General features: G+C 48.2%; 1 long non-coding RNA gene across 5 annotated transcripts in view; it reads right to left on the reverse strand.

The window, feature by feature from the left end:
- Positions 1–12,405, reverse strand: part of LOC135964656 (uncharacterized) — a 75,904-nt gene that overhangs the window by 40,950 nt on the left and 22,549 nt on the right. The window lies entirely within an intron of this gene.

Below are 12,405 nucleotides of genomic sequence, written 5' to 3' on the forward strand. Positions count from 1 at the left end.
CTAATGACACCAAAATCAGAGTAGGCAGGTACAGTCAAGTCATATGACTTCTCCACTAGAATATGCACAAATGTTCATCAGCAAATCTGATCTTTGCTTTACCTCCCTCCCATGATCTAAAAAGGAGTTCACCACACACACCCCACTTTGAAAACATAATTCATACTTGCATTCAATTCTGGGCATTCGGAATAGACCTAATGGGGAATTAAACCTCTCCTCCAACCCATTACTTAGTCTTCTTAGAGGATGAAGGATTTTGCATAACACAAGGCAGCATATAAAAGATCTTGTATAGAAACATACTTTCAAGTGGTCCTCATTATAATAATTCAACTAATATACAAAGGACCCAACACACAGCACAATGTCTATTAGAAGAATGATTAATTTGTTTCCCTAAAAATCCTAATATCTACACAGAGAAAATGCCTTATACACATTTTATCATTCTTTACAAATATAGTCATACAAACAAAGGAGTATCACAAAAGCAAAAGAACACATTTGGTTTGATTCGCAGTTCTAAATTTAATATAAAATTGCTAAAACCACCAAGACAAACATGACTATGAAATATTTAACGACCTTCACCTAAATTCAAGTCATCATTCAACCACCAATACCTCTGCTCTCCTTACAGGAACTTTCCAAAAGTAAATTCTGGAATTAACAGGACAAATTTTTCTGGTGATAGAAATTAGGAATAAATTGGTTGAAGGCTGTTTCCTTGGCTATCAAACTTTTCCTCAATCATATTTTGTAAAATAAAAGCATCAAACCGATCTTTACATTAACTTACAATCTATCAAGCAATACTGGAGCAAGCTTTAAATATTAGCCACATTCTGTCAGGGCTGACTAATATTAAATCAGCATCAGTCTCATGTCTTACAGCATCCACAGCTCGTCTCCTCAAAACCACTTAAGATTTCATAATTAACTCAATTAAACAATGGAAGTCATCCCCTTGATCTTTGACATGAAGGGACAATTTTCCCCCAAAATAGTACCTCTTTCCTTGACATGATTTAATCTGTGCTTAGAGTATTTAACAGGATTTCTTTCCTTCTTAGAAAATAAAATATACACCTTTCCAATAGGAAAAACACTAACTGATAATGCTATAGCTTAACCAGGTCCATAGCGTTTTTTTTGTTTGTTTGTTTGTTTGTTATAAAGTTAAAGAAAGAACCTAACTGCATCTTTGGACCTTATGTGAGGTAGTGTCCAGGGTCACTGGGACCCCTGCTTGGTCAGTGCAGCTGGGTACCAATTAAAGACAGAAACCCAAGCGTTCAAATCCACTTCCCAACGGTTCATCCTAGTGGAAGCCATGGGCACAAAGGAATGCGGCATTCCACAGAGGGCTTTGGGGATAGGCTGCTTGAGAACATGAAAGTGGCTCACGTCCCCGAATATGAAGCCAGTGACTGGTCCCAGCTTCAGTGCAGCACCATCCACAGAAGCCAAGGTCCAGAATCACCTGAGTGCCCGTCAACAGGGGATGAAGGGAACGTGGCCCGAACATACACAGGAACAATACTCCACCACACAGCGGAGAGCCCTGTCATCCGCGACAGCATGGATGGAGCTGGAGGACATTACGTTAAGCAAACGAGCCAAGCAAAGAAACGGTGCATGTTCTCACTCATAAGCAGGAGCTGAGAGCAGATCTCATGGAGGCCAAGAGTAGGTGGTCAACAGGGCCCAGCAGAGCCCACTCATAAGCAGGATGGGCAGAGGCTGGCAACGGGCACAAACACACAGCCTAATGGGAGCACAAGACCTACTATTGGTAAATCAGCAGGGGGATGGCAGTGGGTCATCTACTGTGTATTATCAAAACAGCTAGGAGAGAATAACGTGAGCATTACCAGCACAAGGAAAAGAAAATATTTCAAGTGAAAGACATCCCAAGTACCCAGATTTGATTAATATAGGGATGAATCAAGATATCACATGCACTCAGAAAATACGTACATATATTATGTATCAACAAAAACCAATGACAGAACCATTTGTGAAGCACGTGCAGGAGAAGAATGGGAAGCCTGACGTGGTGTGGCTGTGTGTCCCCACCCAAATCTCATGCTGAACTGTAACCCTGTGTTGGAGGTGGGCCCTGGCGGGAGGTGATTGACTTATGGGGGTGGTTTCTAATGGTTGAGCACAATCCCCCAAGTGTTGTCCTCATGATAATTCTCCTGAGATCTGGTTGTTTGGAGGTACATGGCACTTTCCCCTTCACTCTCTCTCCCCTTCCAGCCATGTGAAGGCATGCCTGCCTCCCCTTCACCTTCCACCATGATTGTAAGTTTCCCCAGATGTAGAAGCCTATACAGCCCACAGAACTGTATGCCGATTAAACCTTTTTTCCTAATTACCCAGCCTCAGGTAGTTCTTTATAGCAGTGGAAGAACAGTACAGTCCTCAGGACCAGCAATGTTTTCCTTCTACCCAGCGGCCAACAAGGGTCCCACACCCTAGCTGGTTTTCCGATGTCTTTGAAAGAATGCTGAGGCTGTTTTGGGGGTGCTAACTTTCCCCATCTCTGGCAAACCAGATGGGGCATCCTATTTGCCTCTTACCTTTCTCAGAGAAACCCCACCTCTGAAACAGCCTCCGCCAGGGGCCTCCTTCAGCAACAGCAAAGCTGAGTATTCCTTGCACTTCCCTTCTTCTGAACAAGTAAACATCTTAAGCTTGTTTTTCCGTCTTTCCAGCTCATTGAAAAAAAATATCTTGTGCTTTCTATTTTCCTCACACACACACATAGAAGAGAAGAGGCATGAGGGCAGGGGCTCTTGTTTTCCCGGATCTGAGCCTGGCCCTCAAACACTAGTCGAATTCATACTAACACGATATCCAGAGGCAGAAATGCAAATATCCCCACCACTTCAAATACCCTAAGGATCTAACAGGCTGAGTGGCCCATGTAACTATGGTTTGTGCTGGGCCATTCAACTGGTGTCCAAATCCCTGTCCAAGCAGGCTCTTTAATTTCGGGACTTTTCAGACAGCTGTTTTGTTGTTGTTGTTGTTCTGTTTTGTTTTCATTAAAGGGATCTATTACAGTTACAATCAAGAATATCCCAGGCCGAGTGTGGTGGCTCATGCCTGTAATCCCAGCACATTGGGAGGCCAAGGTGAGCAAAATCACCTGAGGTGAGGATTTCAAGACCAGCCTGGTCAACATGTTGAAACCCCGTCTCTACTAACACAAAAATGAACAAGCCATGGTGGCAGGCACTTATAATCCCAGCTACTCAGGAGGCTGAGGCAGGAGAATGGTGTGAACCAGGAGGTGAGGCTGCAGTGAGCCAAGATGGTGCCACTGCATTCCAGCCTGGGCAACACAGCAAGACTGTCTCAAAAAAATAAAAGTAAACCAACACGCCCACTTAGTTCTTCACCAATGTCAGATACATCAGTTAAAAGAAAAATAATATGAAAGCATGATTTTAAATTTCAGTGTTCAATTTAACCATATCTTTTAAGAAGATATGAAGACAGAATTTCCCCAAGGATCAGTGGAGAAAAAAGCAGTTAAGAAAATTTTAAAACCTCAGGAGAAAAACAAGTATGGGGTAAGACCTCGAGGCAAAACTTTTTCTTTGCACTTTGATTTCAAAAGAACAGAGATGCCCAAAATATGAACTCTCTCATCTGCATTTTATATTCCTCTATGTCCTTTGAAAGGCTGGAGATGGGATCCCAGGTTCCAAAGTGCCTGGCCATGGCTCACATCAGGCGGCATCTTTCACAGCCTTTTACCCCCCTGACTGTGTCTAGAGAGCTCTGTGGCCCAATTTACACAAAAAGGTCCTAATTTACACACGTTCATCACTTTGAACAAAGTCTCAAGAAATGAGACAAATATTGACACTCCACAGAAGCAAGTATTCTCTTCCGAAAAGTCAAGTGTCAGATTCCCATGAGCCAGAAAACTTGGTTACAGAAAGCACTGGCTGATTACTGGTTTAGTGTTAAATGCGTTTAAAATGTTAAGTGATCCAGTGCCCATCCCAGTGGGTGGGCGCGTTGAGCTGGCTGCAGTAGTGATGCACACTGACCACGTTCTTTCCTTTGGTTTTGCTTCAAGCAGCGCACCCCACACTCAGGAAGAAACCATAGGATGGCATCGAGGTCTAGGACAGTTCTAAGGAGAGCTGCAGGCCAACTGTCTGGTCCGCAAATAGTCTCTCATTTCAGAGGAAATCACTGAACAGAGTTCATAACACATGAATTTCAAAAATTTGTATTGCTAATTTCATCCTATTAGAACTTTTGAAGAATAGATGTGCACCTGCTCCAAGTCAATGAGAAGACAGTCCCTCACAGGTCCTCGGCCTCCGCCTCCCACCTAGAAAACGTCAGCTCAAGCCGATCACAGCACAGTGTGATTTTCTGTAAATAATGTGCACGCCTGCATCTGAGCTGAGGTGTGAATGTCTGGAATGTGCCTGCCAGACCCAGGAGAAACTGCAGCAGCTGTGGGAACACAAGCCTCTAAGGATCCGATTTGGAGGGAACTCAAGGCAACTAAAACTAGTTCCACTGATTTTTCTTGGCAAGGCTTGACCAGGCAAACTGTTGTCACTGTTGCTAATTCATGGTAATTTGGATGGGGACTTAACAGTAAGTAATTAGAGCAATTACTGAATTTGCTACTCAATTACAATGGCACAGATTCCTGAGAATGGAAGAACTGTTGCCCAGCAATAGAGCTCAACAGGTCCTCCCCACGCCCCAGAAAACATGGCATTTCCACCCACCCCTGCTTTGGTCCCCTGGTCAACACCCTCCTGATCTCGGACATCTGATGGCATCACTCCCCACAGCTGGAAACACCTGACCTTTTGTCACCCTCCCATCTGCCCTGCCTACCTCCAGCCCAGCACACTCAGGGATGCCCACATACAGGACCAGGAAACCAGGGTTACCCTAAACCAGTGCTTGCATTCGAAGTCCTCCACAGCAGGACAATCACCAATGGCCAATACTCCCAGAACCTTCCACCTCAAAACGGGAGCACATTTGGATTCAAGTTGACAACACTGCATTCTCTTTGCCATGTACACACGGAGGCATGTCAGGTTCCACCTAAAGCTATCATCAGGCTCCACGCTGGCCAGGAGCCCAAGCCTAGTCACTCTGCATGATCTCAATTCACCACCCACAGAGAAGCCTGCAGTTTTCTTCTGGTGCACGGTGTGGATGGTGGATGCATTTCCCCTGAAGACTCAGAGATGGGAGTCTGGCCAAGGAGGCCAGTGAGCAAGGCCCGGACGTGCCCCTCTGCTGTCTACACACTGTACCCAAGTCTAGCAGTGCTGACTCTGTGGTGGGATCCATCTGGGCCTTCAGAGGACCCGGGGCACAGGAACCGTGCAGCCTGGCTGCCGCCAGAGGCCTAAGGCATCCCCACGAAGCTCTCCAGCCAAGGTGTCCTCACCACAGGCAGAACCATGCAAGAGAACTGCCTGCTGAACTGGAAACGTCCCAATCTGCTCAGTCAACACTGAAAGACAACAGCCACCTACAGCTGCTGAGCCCCAAAACGTGGTCACTGGGCCTGAAGGGCTGAATCTGGAATTTAATCTGTGAAGTTCTTTTCAAATGTGTTTGGACATGTAATCAAATCTTTATTCTAATTAAATTTAAAGGAGCCTCTGGCTATGGGCTCCCTTGTCGGGCATCACAGCTCCAGGGAGTAAGAATGGGAAGGAGAGGCCCAGAGCCTCTCCACATTCTCCACGCTAATTCAACACGTCATCATAAGGAAAGGCACTCCAGCAGGAGAGGTGTGCATGGGAAGAACTGGGTTGGCCCCGACACAAGTATGATCCCCATGGCATCACAGCTGCCTCAGCCAACAGGCAAAAGACAATGATGCCCACCTGGACAGGCCACGGGATGTGATGACGCACCCCAAGCCCTAGTCCCACAGCAGCCAGAGACCACCTGCTGCTCATCCCAGGTAAAACAGGCAGAGCTGCCCGAGCCCTTAAAAAGTGGAAGAATTAAGGCAATTCCCGTGATTCCTATGACACACATGACACTCCTCACAGACAGACACAGACTTCGTTGTGAAAGTGCAGAGGACGGTGCAGTCCCTAGGTGGGCTGCTTCTTCCAATGATCGGGGAAGAAACCAGATCCGTTTCCTTGTAGGAGAATCATTTGTACCATGATTAGACAGAAGACAGAAGGTGGCTGATGTTATCAAATCACCAAGCACCACACGGCTGCTTCTTCAAGGAGGACCTGGAAACTCGCATCCACCCGTGTAGAGGCCGCAGTGTTTACAATGGAGACACGGGTGACTGAGGTCTGGCTTCCTCAGGGAAGCTAAATTTGAACTTTCATCACTGAGGAATTGGTCATTTACAGTCACTCACCCTCAATGCAGAAGAGGGCTCAAGACACTGCACCAGACTTCAACACTCAGGGTTAGGGTCTGGGTCAAATGCACAAGTTTTACAAAATGTATTTACTTGGGATGCCAGAAGAGATGTAGCTTCACAAACCCCCCACAACCAAGGGATTGCTTAGCCCCTTCACCAGTGGATCTCACCAACGGATGACACATCCACACCTCGTCCACGGCAGCACAGAAAACCACTTGGATGACGGCCACTCCCACCAAGCTTCCTGGCTTTGGTGTTTATAATCTGCATCTCATACATGAGATTACACTCCTCCAAACAACAGACATTGCAACTGTCATTTCACCCAAAAGGGCTTTAGGAAATGACACGTGGCCCAGGCGCCAGAGGTCGCCGGCCGCCTTACTCTAGCCTAATTCCTTTGTGCCTGTATGGAGGCTTCACAGATACAGCCCAGTCACATTAATGACCGTATGAGAAGCTCAGGGCATAGACGAACTCAGTGCTGAATTTTTCCACGTTTATCACTCTTTTGTTTTATCCAGAAGACAGCTGAGAAAAGCTGGGGCAGATCATCTCCTCGAGTGTAATGACTCCAGCCACTTCTCTTCACCCCAGGTCACCCCTGTCACACACTTTTAAGAAACCAAAGCAATTCTGTTCTCTTCACTCTGGGTTCCAAGTACCAAATCCCTCCGTTTTACCAATTAGATTATCAAGCAGCCATTTGTAATCTGGCATGCAATCTGATACAAAATTTAAAATTCATTTAGGTTGCCGTAATAGCTCCTATTTACGTTATAGACAAGGCATGAATGAAAACTAATCTGTTTGTTCATAGGACCAATTTTGTAAACAAACCAATTACTCAAGCAATGATTGTCTTCAGTCAGATGCAAATTTGCTCATAAAGGATTTTCCAGTAGGAATTTTTAAATCCATGGTCTGTATTTCCTGAGCGTGTCTCTGTACCTCCCTGAGTGCACAGCAGGACTTTCCAGGGCATCCCATCAGCAGGCCCACTGAACAGAGTAAGCCCGCAGCCCCCAGCCCAGGAATCAAGTCCGAGCCCCAGCAGCCCCTCATCCAGCCAGGGCTTCCTCACCCAGCACAGCACCCAGAGGTTTTCCAGGTTTAATGCCACATGTGCGTGGAAAATAGAGTGCTGGAAGGAGCACAGTGGACATTCTACAAATGCAAATTCCCTCCTGGAACAGCCCAGCAACCCTCTGTACCTTCCTCAAAGTACCCACACCAGGCAGGTGTAGAGAGTCTAATGGGGTGCCTAGGAATCAGCATTTAACATGATTCTGATGAATACAAAAGTTTGAGAGGCCGGTCAGCGAGAGGCTGCCGTGGCCTCCACTCATTTGCAGGCTCTGAAGAGACACAGATTCAGGTAACAGGCCAGACAGGACAAGGATGGGAGTGGAGGGCAAATTCCATGGACCACCAACCACCCCACCATCCCCACTGAGACTCTGATTTAAGGAGAGGCAAAGCCAGGGAGAAAAGATGCCCGCACCACGTGAGGGACTGAGATTTCACCTAAAGCGCGCAGTATGTGGCTGAGGGTGAAGGTTGGACAAGCCAGGAGCACAGAACGGGGTTCACAGGCCCAGAGGCGCCCCCCACACCCAGACCCCGCGCAGATCTCCCAAGCACTGCCTGTGTCTCCTGCCTGGTTTATTTCCTGCCCCCCTTCTACTGTGTTGGTTTCTCAGCCGTCCCCTGAAATGCACGACTTCCACCCCCCACCACCACACACCCCTCTCTACAAACTTGGTGGACTGAAAACAGCAGGGGTGGGTTAAGAGCTGGGCTCTGGGGCCAATGTCCTGCCTGAGACATTAGTTCCACCCCACCCAGTTGTGATGTGAGCCCCGGAGATTTCTCAAATGGGAGATGGGAAGGTAACTGAACCCACTTCCCAGGGCGGCTGTGGAGACTGAGATCACATATAGCCACACCTCAGCGTCCAGCACACGTGCGACCCTAGCCGTGTTGCTCCTGATGGGATTCCCTCTATGCCCCCTCTGCTACCAGAGCCAACTCCCAGCAGTAGCTGTGGAGGGTGCGTCCTCTATTCCCACTCCACTCACCTCCCATCGCTCCACGCAGTGACCTGTCACGCAGCGGCCACCAGCAAACCTGGCCCCACTGGAAAACCGACCCCCACCCCCCCACACTTTGGGGCGTCTTCCACTTGCAGTTCCGAAGCAGGCCGAGAAACTGCCCTCAAGGGCGCTCACCTGTTCCTTATTGCACGTAATGACCTGCTACGCAGGACCACCAGCAAACCTAGCTCCACCATCCAGGCTCCAGTGGATAACCGAACCCCTACCCCCCACCTTGGGGTGTCTTCCACTTGCGGTTCTGAAGGGAGCCGAGAATCCTCCCTCAAGGGCAGTCACCTATTCCTTATTGCACGTAATGACCTGCCACCCAGGGCCACCAGCAATCCCGGCTCCACCATCCAGGTTCTGTTGGGTAACTGCCCCCTTCCCCCACTTCTTCCTGCGGTGTCTGGGAGTCTCAGAAACTGCCCTTCAAGGGCACTCATCTGTTCCTTATTGCACTAATACCTCATTTACAGAAATCCACTTTGACTTCCAGCACTGCAGGTGTGACAATTTAGGAATCCTGCTTGCTTGCAAGCTCCAAGAGCTTGAGGTCACGTCCACCCCACCAGCATCCCAGAGACCCAGCACTGTCCCACTGTGTTTAAAATTCCAAAATACTCCTTCAAAATGCTGTTGGCATTTGGTTTGTGCATAAAATGCTAAAAACCTTCAAGTGAAATATCTTCAACGGTTTGATTCAATCCTAATATGTGAGTTACACATCTGTCAAGTTGTAAAGCCTCGTGCATTTATAACATTTTACATATGGTCAAATGGTTCATTAATATAAATTACAAGAATCTCTAAGAAACAGGTTTTTTTTTTTCTGGCATTAGATGACCAAAGGAAAACTGGGTTCTGGCTGGCTTGAGGGCCTGTAGGGGCAGATATATCTGTTGACACAACCAAGCTCCTTCCCAATGATGTGGCCTCATCCCAGGCCCCTCACCCGCATCCCTGCAGGCCCCTGGAGGAGCAAGCTGACCTGCCCACATTTCTCAAATGCACAGCTGTTGCTCACGCTGCAGATGGAGCTCAAGGCACGAGCAGGCCACCACCCTAAAAATACCACGCAGCGTCCACGCCAGGTGACGGTGGTTTTCACTCCATCCCAAAGCCCCATGTATGAGTTTACAGCCATGACTACTAAATGGATTTTTAAAACCTCAACATACTTTGTTTGCTTTCATGCAACAAAGTTAAAAGACTATCACTCAGATATAGGCTCTGAAACTGTGGAATAATTATTTGGGAACAGAGCCTCTGCCACATCAGGATAAGTACTTGGACAACACCCCGTGACCTCGGTCCACACAAACCCATTCAGACCAGAGGCCTCCCGCACTGCTCTGGAATTTCTGTAAAGGAGGTATTAGTGCAGAAGGGAACAGATGGGTGCCCTTGGAGGGCAGTTTCTGAGCCTCCCAGCCACACGGCCACATTCAGGCTGAAGCCGCCCCACCTCCAGAAACACTGTCCCTCGCCGAGGTGTGCCTGGCTTCTCCCTTTTTCCAGAACTCAACAAAATCTGAAAGGACAGGTCTGTGTAGAAAAACACAAACTACTTGCGATTCCTCTTCCCAGTTCAGGCTGCAGGAAGCTCATTTCAGCCCTCACCGTGTTCTGACTGTGGCTTGGTTGCCATAATAAAGTCAGAATTCTAGTCCCTGTCTCCTGGGCGGTGTGGCAGGCATACGTACCTTCAGTCACATGAGGAAAGGCGTGGTGAGCCCCCTTCCTTCAGTAAAACTGCACAGTTCCCCGAACCCTGATGTCATCCCCGTCACGCCACTGTGAACACCTGGACAGAGCACATTTCAATGCGTGCACCTTTGTGGGCTAGTTTTCTATTTCTCCACTAAATCACCCCAAATTTAGCGCCCTAAACACTGACTTATTTTCTCACATTTCTGGAAGCTGGAGTCCAAAACAGGTCCCACCAGCTAACGTCGAGGTGTCGACAGGGCTGGCTCTGGGGGAGCGACTGTCTCTTTGCCTCCCACAGCCTCTAGAGTCTTCCTCATCCCCTTGTCCATAGGGCACCCACTGTCTTCAGGACCCATGGGGGCCCTGGTGGCCCCTCAACAGGAAGACGCAGAAATGTCAGGAACCCGGGCTCCAGTGCTAGGGCCAAGCCTCCCCCACCCTCCCAGTTCCTCACGCACTCCCATGCGAGCTAATATAGATTCCACTTTAGTGTCACCAGTGTAAGTGCCCAGCTGTGAACTGGTTAACCTTGCCCACACAGACCCCAGGAATAAACTCACAGGCCATGGACCACTCCCCAAGGAATGAGTGACCACCTGCTTGGGGACCGCCATGGCCCAGCAGAGCCCTCTGGTGCCTCCCCATGGGCTCAGGGACCGGCGGCCAGTGTCTGCAGCACCAGAGGGCCCTGGATAAAAAAGACAGCTCCCATGTCGGGAGGCATGCGCCAGCAGTTGGGTTCCCGGTACTTTAAGTAGCCCAGGTGGACAAGCCGTGCCGCGTGCAACTCCATCACCAGAATAACCACTGCACGTGGTGAGTGCACGGGTGGCCACCCCTCAGTCCAGCTGGCCATGCTAAGCACATCACCGCCTTGATGCCCAATCAGACTCAGCTGCTGGCACAGTCCAGGCATCGGCCCCCCAAGAACATTCTGGATCACAATTCACAGTAGTGATTGCGATCAGGGCCACACGTGGCTGAATGTATTTACAAGAGGACGCCATACCAATCTGGCTGGACTCAGAGCATTTCCCACTGTATATTCTTACAACACCATTTTATTTGCACTTTATTAAATTTTTGTGGTTTTTTCTGCCTATCTACTTTATGGGAGAGTTTCTTGTTCTTATGACTGCAGTGATACTTCAAGCTACAACTCTGAATGTGTAAAATTAGTTTGGAAGGCGCCTTATCGTTAAACATTTCACAAGCAAGCAGTCAGGGGCACCTAACCCGGAGGCCTGTTTTCTTCTCTGAGGCAAACCTACATTGGACTCACAGAAAATGGCAAACGGAGAGCGGCTGGATCTCCAGTGCCCATTCCTAGGGGGCCTCCTGGAGAGCAGATATGGAAGGAGAAGCCCTGGGCAGTGGCATCACCATACTAAAGAAAAGTGCATTTGGGTAAACATAAGCACCAGACTTAAGAGATTAAGCAAACCATGAAAAGAAACCACTAACCACAGCTTCTCCAAAACAGAACTAAACTCCCTTTAGTTTCAATTGGAAAAGCACAAGTGATGATCAGGATACAAAAAAAATGACAAAGTATGTGAACACAGGAGAATGAACAAGGGCCACTGTCTCTTCCTGTGTCAGTGGGAGCCTCGCATCTAAGCTGGATTTAGAAGGTTGTTACTTTGGGCTGAAAGTTATCTCCAACCCTAGTTAGTAGGCAAGTGGAGCAGAACGCTTCAATTATTTCAAAGTTTAGCAGCAAAGCTCTGCAACTCTCAAAACCATTTTAATCGGTGTGAATTTTAAAGTGACTCAATCTGTTGGCTGGAGTATCTAATGGCTTAGCCACGGGGTCATGTTGGAAAATTATTCCAATTGCTTTTGTTTTTCCTACTGAAGATGGATTTGAACGTTCTTGTAGTTTGCAGTTGGCTCGTTCTGATGTTTGGTCCTGAGGAGGCCCAAGTACCTGGAGAAGAAGAATCTGAAACCTCAAGACACTCGAGTGCTGTCTGGGGAGATGGAGACCCCAACCCGAGGTCCACTGACGGACTCAGCACGGGCGCAGGGCCGCCCGACGCAAGGGCTACTTATTTGCCGCTTACAAAACAACATAAGCACCCACCCTCAGGTGTGCACACACGCTCACCTCTGTCCGTACCAACACCAGCACACACCCCCAGGTGTGCACACACGCTCTGTACATGCCCACGTCTGTCCGTG

This window comes from Macaca fascicularis, chromosome 8 (genome assembly GCF_037993035.2).
Source record: "Macaca fascicularis isolate 582-1 chromosome 8, T2T-MFA8v1.1".
NCBI lineage: Eukaryota > Metazoa > Chordata > Mammalia > Primates > Cercopithecidae > Macaca > Macaca fascicularis.